The sequence below is a fragment of the Callospermophilus lateralis genome, chromosome 4 (genome assembly GCF_048772815.1).
Source record: "Callospermophilus lateralis isolate mCalLat2 chromosome 4, mCalLat2.hap1, whole genome shotgun sequence".
Classification (NCBI taxonomy): domain Eukaryota; kingdom Metazoa; phylum Chordata; class Mammalia; order Rodentia; family Sciuridae; genus Callospermophilus; species Callospermophilus lateralis.
The window spans coordinates 111,333,150-111,348,680 of NC_135308.1; the positions used below are offsets into that span (position 1 = coordinate 111,333,150).

The following is a 15,531-nucleotide window of genomic DNA, read 5'->3' on the forward strand; positions in this document are numbered from 1 at the left end:
AATCTTAAGAGCTTGAGATTTCAGACTAAAATTAACAAGCTGAGATTTGATAGGAATAGAGGTAAATTCTCATACTGAGCTATAAAACCTTAAATATACAAATATCAAATGGGAGAAAAAGGCTTAGATGTATTAGTTGACAACATACTCTCCATATATAACTACAAGAAATTTTCATAGTATATTATTATTCACTTATTCATTTATTCAATACTTATTTATTGAGCCTGCCATGAGGCTGGCACTATACTGGGCACTAAGAACAAAAAGCTGAATCCATCAGATTTTGTTGTTGTTGTTGTTGTTAAACGGGTCTACATTCTAGTGCAGGAGAAAAAAACCCATCAAACAAATCTGCAAAATGTTTCTTTTCCTTTTTGTAAGTTTTATTATTTAATCAATGGAAATTTTAAAATCTGTTCTAATTAGTTATATATGACGGGAGAATACATCATGATACATCACACATAAAGGAGTATAACTTCTCACTCTTCTGGTTGTACATGATGTAGAATCACACCAGTAGTGTAGTCATATATGTACATAGGGTAATAATGTCCAATTCATTCTATTATCCTTCCAACCCATGTATCCCCTTCCCTCCCTTCACTCCTCTCTGCCTAATCCAAAGTAACTCTATTCTTCCCTACTCCTCCCCCCAATTATTGTGCATCAGCATTTGCATATCAGAGAAATCATTTGGCCTTGGTTTTTTTTGGGGGGGGATTATGGTAAGTGCTTACCATAGTTTAAAAGAGTGTCCCCCAAAGATCCATGTGTTACAGGCTTGGGCTTGATCCCAGGATGGTGTTATTGGGAGGAGGTATGAACATTTAGGAGGTGGGGCCTTGTGGGAGGTCTTTAGGTCACTGGCTCAATGACTTACCAAAGAAATGTTAGACAATGGTATATGACTTGCTTGCCCTTGAAGCAAACGGTGAGACTCTGGATTTCTTCTTCCTCTTCGATTTCTGGCTCATGAAGTGAGTGGTTTGCTCTGCCATGTACTCTTGTAATAATGTACTGCCTCCTCAGAGGCCCAAAACAAAGGGGTCATTTGATATTGGACTGGATCCTCTGGAACCATGAGCCAAAATTCTCTTAGTTATTTTATTATAGTAATGGGAAGTGAATACTGTGTGATAAGGATATCCAGGGACATAGGGATCATATTGTTCTTTGGGTCAGTTACCCAACCCTACAATTTTAGTATTGCACTCATCTCAGGGTGAGTCATTCTTGAGAATTAGACAGATAAAGGTGTAGCACGGTGGATTCTTACACTTGAGATGCATGAGAAACACTTAGAGGACTTGTTAAAACCCAGAGTTTCTGATTCATGTGGTTTGCTTTGGGACCCAAGAATTTGCATTTCTAATGAGCAAGTGATATTGATGCTATTAATCTGGTAGCCACAATTTGATAATTATTGGTTTAGATGTGAAAATGCTGAGAGGACTATGGCCTGGGGATGCTTTGCTTAGAGAACACTTAAATGAGACATGATAATTATCTTGGAGTATTTGTAGGAGTGACATCTATAAAATAGATTAAATTTATTCTATATAGTTTCTGAAACAAACATGGATTATTTGGTATATGAAACAAGAAGGCAGAGTATGGGGTAAACCTAAATAACTTTCAGTCTTAAAACTGACTTGATGTGATGGATATCTCAGAAAGAAGTGAATTCTACTGGAGATACTGAAGCTAAAGACTAAAGACTCATTGGGTGTGCTATGTGGACAAAAGAGGCAGAGAGAGATAATCTACAGAGACAGGGCAATAGAAGGCAGAGACAGAGAAAAACCTTCACAGGTTTTTCTGATTCTAGTCTTTTCTGAAGTCTCGGTGGTGTTGTCTTTGAATTTTGTGAAGTCATTTCTGTAATCTTAGAATAAGTTCTCCATTTATTAATTTCTTGCTTTTATTTCTTAACCATGGGGCCCTAATGAGCAAAAATCAAACACAATGGAATCTAGCAATGAGGGTACTTATTGGAGTTGTCAATATGGCAACCATTGGTCATGTTTGCCAGTGTCATGTCAGTGTTACACTGGAATAGAAGCTAGATTATGGTGAAGAGTGAATTATCTGTAAAGAAATAAAGAAATCAAGAGTGGTTTAGAAGTATTGCTTTCTCAAAGCGAAAGTTATAGAGGAAATTTTAGAGTTAAAATACATTTTTTAAAAAGGAGCAGAATGGCTAGAGTCATAGTTCAGTTTGTATAGTTTGAAGGGAAAGAGCTAATAGAATGTGAGAACAGAGAGTACTCAAATTTAGGTAGAAATGTCATATGATGAGATTAAAACCCACAGGAAGGAGTTGTGTCTAATCCTAGGAGGAATATCTTGTCATTTGAGGAGACAAAGAGAAAAAGATGCTTAGTCTTACATGAAGATTGTGCTAAGAGAGAAGTCAGAAAAGTGAAATTTGCATAAAATTGGGAGTGACAGAGTCCCCGGAGAGAGCTGGATGAGGGAAGCCAGGAGACCACAGATGAGACTCTCAATGTAGGGTGGAAGCAATTGGAAAACTGCACGATATCCTCCAAACTATCACGGGCTCAGGAAAGAGCTTGCTGTGGGGACAAATTCTAGGGAATGTGAAGGAAGGAAGATAGTAGTGCAAAAAAGTTGAGAGTAGTGGTAAAAACAAACAAAAAAATAGTTCAAATGATAAAACGTGGTGTCCAGCTAGGTGCAATGGCTCACACTCGTGATCCCAGGCCCTGGGAACCTGAGGCAGGAGGATTGCAAGTTCAAAGCCAGCCTCAACAACTTAGCATGGCCCTAAGCAACTTAGCAAGACCCTGTCTAAAATAAATAAATAAATAAAAAGGGCCTAGGATGGGTCCAATAGTTAAGCACCCCTGGGTTCGATCCTTGGTACCAAACAAATAAACAAACAAACAAAACCTTGGTGCCCAGAGGGCTAGGAAAGTGAAGTTAGGACAGGGAACTGGGGACAGGGGACAGATGGGAAAAAGAATAGAAGTATTCCCTTATTTTTAGAGAATTGAAGTGACATATTCAAGATCACATAAAGTCTTAGTTCAGCATTTTTCAAATTTTTTGATAATAAGTGAATTGTTTTATATAAAGCATGTAAAAAAGTACCTGGATCATTTAGTAAATACAAGTTTGCTGTCTTCATCATTTTTTTTTTTATAGTACTGGGGATTGAACCCAGAGGTGCTCTACCCTTGAGCCATGTCTCTAACCATTTTTATTTCTTATTTTTAGACGGGGTCTTGCTAAGCTGCCCAGGCTGCTCTTGAACCTTGTGATCCTCCTGCCTCAGTCTTCTGAGTTTCTGGAATTGTAGGCATGTGCCATTGCCTCTGGCCATCATCATAACTTTATCCTATAGGGTGCCTTCTGTAGTTCCTAAAGGCTCAGTTTGGCTTTTCAAACTAAAGTTGACTGGTTTTCTTTCCTTGGAGCTCTTGAACGGAAGTGATAATAGATACATGGTGGTCAGCCATGCAGAAAATGGGATTAAAAAATTTATCTTCTTTCAACCACCCACATTTTCACTATATCCCCAATACTTTAATCATCAGATTGAAACTTTCAGCAATTTATCACTATCCTAGAGTCCAGAGTATCTTTGTTTTAGTCATATACCAATCCATTTATCTGTGATTTCAGCCAGTCTCCCCTAGCCCTTCTGGCTGCTCAAGAATTGCACTTCAAAATAGATTTCTCCTTTGTCACAGCGGTTGCACTGAAGCTGTAATCATCACATAGTTACTCCTTCAAAAATTGCTTGTAAACTTACCTTTTCATCACCGAGAGAAGTATGAGTCTTCCTGGTTGTGGCTGGGTAGTTTCTAAATGGCAGCCAGAGGCAACCTGGCCATTTTGGATCCACCCAGGACACCAGCTGCCCTGTATTCAGGGAGTCCTTAGGTCTGTTTAAGACATGGAATGGAAAGAAATTTTAATTTAGTAGCAGAGAAAGTTCTAGTGGGTCAATGAGGTCACTGAAAAGGTGTACAAATGTGCTAGGTTCCTTTCATTGCGGTGACAAATTATTACAAAGGTGGGAACTTAAAACAACACAAAATTAAATCTCTTAAAGTTCCGGAGGTCAGAAGTCTAAATCCAGGTGTTGGCAGGACTGTGTTCCTGATGCAGGCTCCAGAGAAGAATTTACTTCCTGTTTTCAGCTTCTAGAGTTTTTCTGCATTTCTGGGCTCTTGGCCCTTTCCTTATATCACCCCAGCCTCTTGTTTCTGTCATCATCTCCCATGACTGACTCTCTTTCTGCTTTGCTCTGATAAAAACTCTGATTCCATTGGACATACCTGGCATAACTCAGAATTATTCTCCACTCTTAATTCAATCGTGTAAACACCCTTATATCATATAGGGCAATATTCCAAAGTTTTGGGAATTAGAATGGACTTTCTTTCTGAGAGTGGCATTGTTCTGTCTTCTGCAACAGGTGAGTGTCATTTTAGGGGAGGGAGCTCAGTAGAAGGGAAAAAAACCTTACTTTGCTGTAGGATTCCCTTGGATTGGATGGTATAGGAAAGCAAGAGTACCTTCATTTGGTATTTGTTTATATTTTTCAGAGATTTTTAGTTATCTTATTATGACTGTAACACATCTTTACCACTATTAATTGATTAAATTCATGAAAGTATAAAATAGAATATGTATAAAAATAAACAAAAGTATAAAAACTATAAAAGATCACTTATCTCAATTTCCATATGTAATCACCAGGAACATTTTGGGATTTATCATTATCATCTTTTGTTTTAAAATGGAAATAGCATTTTTGGATATGCAATTATAGTCTTTTTTTCACGGAAATATATTCTCTCATTTGCTAACATTTTTATCATTGCAGTTTCATGTACTTTTAGAATTTGACTACATTTTGAGCATTATCCTATGTCATCAAATATTAAAAACAAAACGTAACCATACTTTGGCCTGGGGATGTGGTTCTGTGGTAGAGTGCTTGCCTAGCATGCACAAGGCCCTTGGATTGATCCTCAGCACAACAACACACATGACATAATTTAAATAATTGTAGAGTATTACAGTTCATGGATGTGCATAATTGATTCCTCATATCAAGATGTTGTCTATTAGGAAATCTTTGTAGGTATGTTTAGTACTGTTGAATGAATCTAAAAGCTGAACAAAATTTCTAAAATGGAGAATGGATATTTTAAAGCACACGATAACACTGTAAATTGTCATGTGGAAGCCCTGCCTGTGTTCATGCTTCCTCTGTGGTTTATGGGAGTGCTTGAGTCCACATGTCCTCACCAATATCAGATGATTTAATATCCTTAAAATAGTTTCCAATTAGATCTGTAGAAATTGGCTTCTCAGTGTCCTTCTTAAAGACCATAAAGTATGTTTTGTCTGTTTCTTGGCCATTTTTATTTCTTCTCTATTGAGTAAAGCAAAATAATAAAGTTTTATTGTACAAAAATATACCTTTATGGTTTCTGTTTTTATCACTTTGCTTTAAAAACCTATTCATCCTAATATTAGGTAATTCCCGATGTATTTCCTTACAGTTCATTTATGATTTTACTTTTTATATTCAGCTCATTAAACCATTTCACATTTATTTTGTGTGCTACCTGAGATAGGGACCTAATTTTATTTTTCTTTCCTGAAAAGTAAGTCAATTATCTTAGGAGGAGCTATTAAATTATCTATCTATCATTTAGGAATGTCTTCTATTATCAGTATCACAAAGCGGAAGATGGGACTTGCTATTTTTTTTTTAATAAAATGATAATTTCTTTTAATTAGTGTATGTATGTAATTACCAGTATAATTCTTAACTTTTTTTGTTGGAAGCCGTAGATGAATTATGGGTTTGGCAGGAAAGCTGCTTTTCTGGGAACTTCTCGTTGAAATTCCCTGGTTCAAGAAAGGCCAGGTCATGTGGGCACACTGTCTCAGCTCACAGCCTCTGGGAGGTGGGAGTAACCTGCCAAGCACTGAAACAAGGCCCCTCCCACACTGAAACCTTCTGCCTGTTTGATGAACTTCCTCTTTATTTAAAGAATTGGGGCCTTTTTCAGTCATTCAGTTCCAGTTTCTATCAGGGCTGGAAGATCCATCAAATGCCATGCTTCCCAAATCTAATTTCTGGCTTTGTCTTTATTTCTTATTGATTATTTTAGACTTTTAAATTTTTCCAGGCAGCTTACACCTCCTAGCAGGAACCTCCTCTTCTGGGACACTGGCTACCCCATCACTTGGTAAACAATAGAGTTTTATACATATGTAAAGTTGTGCACCTTCCAAGCTATCACTCACAAAGACATTTATTCAACTAAAACAAAACATCTTTAAAATATTTTAACAATGTACAGATACAATTCACAATGTAATCTATTGATTAAAAGACTCCAACAAGCCGGGCGGGCGTAGTGGCACACACCTGTAATCCCAGCGGCTTGGGAGGCTGAGGCAAGAAGATCCCGAGTTCAAAGCCAGCCTCAGCAAAAGCAAGGTGCTAAGCCACTCAGTGAGACCCTGTCTCTAAATAAAATACAAAAATAGGACTGGGGTGTGGATCAGTGGTTGAGTGCTCCTTCCCTCCTCCTCCACCAAAAAAAGATACCAGCAAAGTTTATAGTACCTACAACAGAATTTACAGGTGCCTACAATAGTTTGTAGTTTGTTTTAATTTGCATTATATATATTGCCCTTTTAAAGAAACATTATCAATACAAATGTATTATTTACAATATCCCCATTATAGCAAGAAAAATTAGATTCATAAAATGTATTTTAGGCATTTATTATGCCAATTATTTAAATGATTATTCTTACTATGATATAAGAATAATATTCATTTAGTAATATAAGATTTTTATTAGCCAAAAGAGCACTGAAGAATTTCCAGGAAGTTCCAAAATAAAATCTGGCTATCCTTTCCATGAAATAAATTGAATAGCAGCAATCCTTGTATAGCCCTTAAATATAAACTAAGAAGATTCCATTTATATTAATTATTCCTTAAGTAAATGATTTGCTGCAGTATAAAGATAAAAGAAAATTTCAGAAACTAGTTCACACTACTAGCCTAACTCATACCCAAGCCAAGTGCTCACTGTTAACAATGGGATCAACTTATTTCTGAAAATAACCTACAGAAATAATATATAAACACATAGACTTTTGACATAGACTAGGAACATCCTATGTTCTATGGATCAAAATGCAAATATCTCTGTAACACATGTAAATGAATGCATTAATTTGGATATACTGATACATTACTATTTGCTTACATACGTACACCATAAAATAAATTCAGACAATGTTTCTGGTGACACCATACTTCCCAGCCCCAACTACAAGAGAAAGAAAATAAAAACTTTGTTTAAAAAAAAACACAAGCAAACCAGTTTTCATACTATTTTTTAAGTGAAAAAAGCAAACCAAACAAACCAACCCAATACTCCTCATTATAACTGGACTGAGCTCCAAACAATTCATAAACAAGAATATCATCAGCCATTCCCCAATGTCAATGGAGTACATAAGCTTGCTTTCTATTCAAGAATTCTGACCAACTCTGGTGTTTTGTTTTAAAAAACTTCTTTCCAAGATACAGGGTAGCCATATTGTTCAATTCTTATGGCTACCCACTTTGCACCTGATGTAATCACACAGGTTGGCACCTTGTTGTACCACAACCATGGTAACCACAGCCATCCACTTCACTCTGAAAAGGAAGAGAGCACTAAAGGTAAATATCCACCACAGCACTGGACAGGCAGGTAGTCCTAACCAAAAGCTTCTTGATTCAGTTTTATTTTCTTGAGGAGATGACTTCCTTAGCTCAAACACCCAATGACTCTTTCCATACTCATCAGTATGATTCCACCACCAAAGGAAAACCATCAGTCTACCTGTGACATTCTTCACTGTCAAAAAAGTCACATGACAATGAGAAAATTGTCACTGTACAGGCAATAAAGCTGCTGCTGAGCCATTCACAGAGAAGATAGACTATAATGGCACTGACTCGGAAGAACACATGGAAAAATGATGCCACTGTATGTCTGACTTTGGACTTTCTTGGTCTATTAGTTGTCTCTTCTTCTGCATCAAACAATCTTCAGTGTTATCATTGCTGTTCCTGTAGGAAGGACCCCCAGCTTCATCTTCTCTCCACACCCACAGTCCCTCACCTCTTAACATTTTTTCTACTTGTTTTCTATTTGTCTCATTTCTTCATGCTCCTTTTATGTTCTTTGTTTTATATTAGTCAATTTTTAGTATGTCAACTATTGGTTTATTAGCTATTCTATTTTAAGTTGTTACTCTATGGTCTATAAGTATATACCATTAAATAATATTACATGACTTCACATGAAATGTAAGACAGCAGGAAAATTTCATTATCCCTTTTCCATCCTTTGGGCTCTAATGGGCCTATTTTATTTCTACATAGATCCCAAACCTTATAGTACATTATTGTTACTTTGTTTTAAGCACTAAAAATAAATGACAAAAAAATTTTATAGTTATTGCATATTTACCACTTCTGGAACTCTCCATTCTTTTGTGTAGAATTTCAATCTGGCATCATTTTCCTGATACTTGCAGAACTTCCTTTAATATTCCTTTTTAGTGTGGGTGTGCTGCTGACAAATTCTTTGATATTCTCTTATGAAGTTCTTATTTTGTCTTTTTTTGAAGAATTTTTTTTTTTTTGCTGGCTACAAAACCTAGATTGAATCTGATTCCCCTCTTCTCATTTAAACATGTCATTCCATTGTCTTCTAGATTTCATGAATTCCGACAAGAAATCTTAGAGAGGTTTTGTTGTTCTTCCTTTGTAGGAATGTCATGCACCCCATTTGGGTGTTTTTAAGACTTAGAGACTGGGGATTGAACCCAGGGGAGCTTAACCACTGAGCCGCATTCCCATATTCCTTTGCCTTTTTTTTTTTTTTAAAAAAAAAAAAAAGCATTTTATTTTGAGTCATGGTTTCACTGAGTTGCTTAGGGCCTTGCTAAATTGCTGAGGCTGGCTTTGAACTAGCAGTCCCCCTGGCTTAACCTCCCTAGTTTCTGGGATTGCAGGCACATGCCCCAGTACCTTTCAAGACTTATGTTTCTTAATCACTGGATTTTTAGCAACTTAATTATAATGTAGTTTGGTTTAATGCTGTGACTGTGATGAACATTCTTAGCTTATTTATTTTTATTTTTTATTTTTTGGTACTGGAAATTTAACCCAGTAGTGCTTAACCACTGAGCCACATTCCCAGCCTTTTTATTTTTATTTTTTTGAGAAAGGATCTCACTAAGTTGCTGAGGCTGGCTGTAAAATATCCTCCTATCTCAGCATCCCAAGTTGCTGGAATTACAGGTGTATGCCACAATACCTGGCTGAACATTTTTTTTTTAAATAACATTTTTTAAAAAACATGTTATGTTTATTTAAGATTCATAGAGTATATGAATTTATATCTGGAAATGCTTTGGCTTATATTTGCTTTAAATAAATACTAATTTAAACCAATCAGCCAGTTGGTCAGTATCACATAGTTACCACAGCCAATTCAAGAGTCTGAATATTTTGAATCTTAAAAATCTTAGCTCATTTTTCTTTCTTTGAAATATCTTCCTATAGTTCATCAGTTGGATTTTTCCTCTTTGTTTATCCTCAGAGTGAGAGCTATTTAATCTTAAATTCTTCCAACTGATCATGTGGGTGGGGGACATTGTCCTTAACTGGCTAATTTGGCTGATTACTCAAATTGTCCCAAGTGCTACCATGTGCATAGTTACCATCACAATTCTCAGTATCTAGAAGACATTCTTCCAGTAGAGTACTCTTCTATGAAGAAAATAAAACTTTTTTTCTCACTACCTAATTCTTTTGAGTCCTTGATCTATAGAGTACCTCCAAATACCAAAATCTCCCAGTACACTGTTGTCAAGGCTTCTCTGCATTTGGTTCCACATACAAATCTCCACACATGGGGTCTATGCTTCTCAGAAAATATGTGTCCCTGTAGGCTTCTCTGTCCTCTCAGCTAATTTACAGGAATCAAAGGAAGGTAGTTTGGGCTGGGAGTGAGGCAGTGATGGGTCTCACTACAATCCAGAGATACAACTTGTCTGTGAGAAAGATGGATACACTCTCATTAGCACTGCTGATTTGAAAATTCTGTTTCTAGATTTTACTCATTCTCTCATTGCAATTGGATATCATCATCCAAAACTAATCAATTGTTGGGGTCTTCAAATGGCTCTATACCTCCATCCTACTTATTATCTTAACTTCTATTTGTTTGAAAAAGAGGCTGAAAATTTGATTATCTCATATAATGAGACTTATAATCTGAAATTTGATGCTCAGAAAAGTAATTGGCTTTTAATGATGTTCCTCATGATCCCCAAGGCTCTATTTGGATTCAATGGAAATGCAAGGAACTTGGGAAATTTATGTCTTTGATGATGACGGGCTTGATTGAGAAAAATCATTCATTAATGTTCACTCCATTCCCAATGATGAATATTGAAACATGAGGTTATTTCCTCTTAGTCACATAGCAGCTGGGTCACACATGCCTGTTTCAGGCATAGAAGCCTGTTCCGCAGGATCAAGCAGCTCTTAGTGAAATTGAGTAAACATGGAGTATTCATACCACCACAGATTATATCTAAATCATATACCTTAAAATTTACATGAATTTGAGGCATCATTTATTTAAAATAATATACCAGGAAGACTTTCTTCTTCAATATCCTCCAAGTTAATATTTTTGAATCTCATGACACAGGGCTGACTAGCTTCTGAAAAGAAAAGAAAGAATATACCTATGATAGTAATTTATCATTCTTGACATTTTCCTTTCAGCTTAATTACTGCTGAGCAGCAGAAGTGACACTTAATAAACCTAAGAAGTGTTTTGAAGATTCTCATAGAAAATCCCCACCTTACAGGAGAATTGGAAAGCTGTAAGATACACCTGACCATATTCATCATTTGATTTTGTTGATGAATGTCACAGTAACCATTACAAAGTGTAACGCACATGAGGAAGAGTAATGTGCTGATTGCCAATAAGACCCCTGGTTCAGAGACTCCAGACGACCTTAACTTTTAAAGATTTTTTTTTTTTATCTTGTTTTCTTCTCTTCTCATCAGGGTGATGTAGAACCCAGTGTCAAAGTTCAGAGGGCTACACTGTTCCCAAGTGACTCAGCTAATTTCAAATATCCTGAAAAACTCAACGTTTTGTTCTCTTTTTGTTTGGTTAAGAATAAGCCCAGAAGACAAATTCTTGGATGAATTCAGAAACCATAGCTCAATGCAATGCTGTCCGATGGGACCATGTGATACCTCTGGTCCCTGAATTCTTCCCTACCACTTCTTTTCCTGCACCCCATTTATTTTCTTTGAATATTATTTTTTTTCCTAGGCCTTCAAAGACTCCTTCTAAAAGAACTCTATTAAAGTACTATTAATTAGTCTGATGGCAAAATCCTTAGGGTATATAGACTAGAAAGAGAAAGGAGACTTTCTGGGAAGATGATTAAGGAAGATACTGGACCCTTATTTAACCCTCTATTCTGCAGCAGACAAATTCCTAGAACATTTTCAATCATTTTTTTAAATATAAATTTTCCTACAACCCTGTAACTCAGGAACAGATAAGGGAACTGAAGCTAAGAGAGGTCTAGTGGTTTGCCTAAGGTTACACAGCTAGTTATTAGCAGGTAAGAGTGAATAAAACTAAGCATAGCTAAGCTGTCTGCCCATAGACTAGTATTAAACCTATTTTACATGATGAAAGTTTTTTAGATCATTGCAATAAATGCTAAAAGTGAAAATTCCAAAATTCTATACGAATGGAATGTAACTATCGATTACCCCTGGAAAGATAACAAAGCAATATTCTTCAAATATAAGAAATAAAAGCTTCATTTACAAACTTAACACCAGAAATGACTGCATCAGAAACCGTATGAGCTTAGCAACAAAGGATGTGGGTTAGATGTGGGAAGAAAATGACACCTAGGAGAAAGAAATCAATTTCCATTAGTCAAATTTCATGGATTAAAAGAATAAGCATGCTAGATAAAAAGCAAAAGTTAATGGAATTTTGAAGCAATTCAATAAGTATTTAAAAACACTCAAGCTACAGTGACAAAACTGGCACAAGATTGTGGGGGGAAATAATGAAATGCACACACTGTTGATTTCATGGAATTTAACATCAATTAGACAATCAAAAATATTTAGGGAACTCTAATTAAATGTTCAACATTCCAATCCTCTTTGACACTGCTTTCCCCCACCACCAAAAGATAAAATCAAAACACATATACATGAAATGTACCAGTGGCCTGGTGTTATGGACACAGGTAGAAGGAAATGGTCCCATTTCAGGCTCTAGAGTTCACAACTGGTTGAAGGGACAGATGCATATACTTATGTCTTTAATGCCAAATGGAGTGTGGTAACTAATTTAAGAGAGTTTTAGACCCAGGGCGAAGGCAGGCTTCTGAGAGACAATCGGAACATTGAATGGTGTTGTTCATGGTGTTATTTGAAGGAGAGAGAGGAATGTCCCCACTACCTGTAGACTGGTTAGAATGACAAGCAAATGCAGTGGAACATAGATTTTAATTCAGCCAGACTGGTTCTGCCTGTGGGGAAACAGCCTCAAATCTAAAGAAAAAGGGCTTATTTCATGCTTTCCCCTATTACTTCTCCCTGTGGCTTGTTGAGGTTCTCCCAACATTATAGTATCTACTTTGATTTTAATGACAAAGGGCTGTGGTGATTTGTCTGGGGACCACATTCATTTTGGTATGTTCATCCCTCTTTAAAGTCATGGTGGTGGTTGAATTTTTACAAGATGTTTAAAATTGCCCTGGACAAAACCAGCTGTAACTGATCAGAGGGAGAAAATAATATGGGAATACTTATAAACAAAAGAAAACAAGTCAAAACAATCTTTCCCTAAACCTATAAAAAATGCATACAGACACATCAATCAACAATATCCAATATGATGCTTCTGACCTTTCACCAGTTGAGCTATTAGTGGATCATCCTCCTGGTTGTGGTGCTACACCATGAATAATCCACATCCTATTTCCTTCATCTGCATATTCTTAGCAGCAACATAAGTCCAGATTTCTGAGCTGAAGAAACTTCTGGCCAGTGAATTCTGAGTGAGAACATAAAGTTACCTGTCTGACCTACTTTTAGATACCTCTCTCATTCATTTAGTAAATGTTTACTGAGTGCCTTATATATGCCAGTCACAGTCAAAGGCACAGGGAATGCACCTGTGGGCAAGGCAGATGCAGCTGCTGCCCTCATGGAGCTTTCTGTTGGGGTTAGGGGGAAGGATGGTACCAAGGGGTGAGAGTTCTATTATAGTGATGTATGTGTCAAGGGCTTGATGAGGGAAATGGAATGGAGGCAAAGAGGTGATATCTTTAATCTGGAGGTGATATTCTAGCAGCATCCTCAGGAACAAGTAGGGGTTAGGCAGGTGAAGGATAGGAGCAAGATGGAGGCATATTCCCAGCTGGAGAGCGTAAAGAGGTTAGAGAGAGGGTGGTCGTGTGGACACTGAAAGGAGAGTACAAGGTAGGAGCAGCAGGAGGTGAGGCCAGAGAGGTAAATGGAACCAGATTGTGAAGAGCCCAGTTTTCTTCACTGAATTCTTTGCTCCCCCTTCTGGGAACACAGCTGGAAACAAAGCTCAAGGCCTCTGGGCTGATTTCCTTTAGTATAAATATAGTATCCATCTCTACTGGTCTTAGGAATCAGCTTGAAATTTGGAATGGGAGGGGTTGTGAACTGAGGGTGTTCTTTTGTGCCTGGTTAAATACAGAGAAAGAAGAAATTATGCTTTGGGTAATTAAGAATTCATAGTCTGTGCGTTTGGAAATTTTCACTTAGGGTGGAATCATTGCCTAACTTTTTGGAAAGGTGGGAAGATTGGCAGGGGTTAGATTTCAGTTTCCCACTGCAAGTGATTACTTGAGGCCCATGTTCTGCCTCTTTGGTTCTTGTGAGATTAGAGTGGCTGTGCTAGGGGTATTTCCAGATTGACCTGAGGATATTGGTGCTCTATGAGTTAATTTTTTCATAGCCACAAAGGTGGGGTATAAGCTTTTGGGGGTGTTCAAAGCTCAGTGCAGGAAAGTCTTTAATTTGCTGGAAAACAAGGTGGGTGTGGTGAAGCTTCCTTAGGTAGATGCCATGTGCAGAAGGCAAAAAAATTCAATTACCTTCTTGATATGTAAGCTAATGAAAAAGATATGGATCCAGCTTATTCTTTTGTTAGGAGATGCCTTCTTATGAGGGGAGAAAAGCAAGCTTTCTTGGCTGGGGATGAGATGGACCTTACTGTCCTATAAACATTGTCGTTCTCCAAGGTGAACAGCTGCCACTGACCTGATAGCAGGGGTAGCTCTCCAATGCAAGAGACTAAAGGACAATTGAATTTTAGACAGTCATCGAAAGATTTCATATTTTCTAACAGTTTGATTGAGGATGTGATTAAAAATGAAGATCTCCATTAGAATCTATTCACTTCAGTCTCCAGTCAATGCTAGGCAGAGTGTGCGGGTTCTTACCCTATGTCCACTTCCCATTTTTCTATGGTCACTGTTCTCTGTAGTTGTTTTGTTTCATTCAATGTCTGCACATTTCCAAATCTCTCTTATATCTGTGGGAGTGTGATAAAAATTTTGACCAATGATGCATAAACTGAAGCGTAAGATTTCTTGGAAATACTTTTGTTTTCTTGATACACATACTCTATACTCTATGGCTTTTCCCTTCTCTTCATTCCTTCTTCATGCCTGAAATATGATAATGATATTTGCATGCTGGGACTCTGAGGAAAAGGCTGAGAGGTTCACAGAGACATTGGCCCTGAAATCTTTGAGCTGCTTAGCCTGTGACAGTAGCTGATACGCTCAGATTTCTCATTAATTGACGATAACAAAGTATTACATGATTAAACCATGGTAAACAGATTTCTGTTACTTGCAGATGTACCCAATTCTTAACTGTCACAAATGGCTTCTGGGGTGAGGGTGACAACTGACAGAGGGAGTCCCAGCACCTTTCTCCTGCACCTGTAGCAGAAGTCTGCATACTCACCTGGTGAGCCTTTGTTGGGTAAGTACTGGATCAGTGAGAGCACATTTCACAGGCCAATTATCAGTCTGTCCACATGTCCAAAGTACTCCTGGAGCATTGTTCTTTTCCCAAATTTAACCTTATCATATACCCCCTGAGCACTAATTTTTTTTTAAATTATGGCTGACCACTCCTGGTGTACTAGATAGTGATACTGCGCCTAATAGAACTTTGGGTTTATGATGTTGTTGTTGTTGAGGTTGTTGTTATTATTATTATTATTATTAGGGACTAGATGGGACAAGAAGAAGGCTAAATACACCTTGCCTTTCATTGCTTACTTAATTAATCAAATAATTTTTTAGTGCCTACCATGTACCAAATACTATGTTAAGATTTGA

At 37.1% G+C, this 15,531-nt stretch overlaps 1 pseudogene; it reads right to left on the reverse strand.

The window, feature by feature from the left end:
• Positions 1-7,623: 7,623 nt before the first annotated feature.
• On the reverse strand, positions 7,624-15,248 carry LOC143397055 (Golgi apparatus membrane protein TVP23 homolog B-like; annotated as a pseudogene).
• Positions 15,249-15,531: the final 283 nt, after the last annotated feature.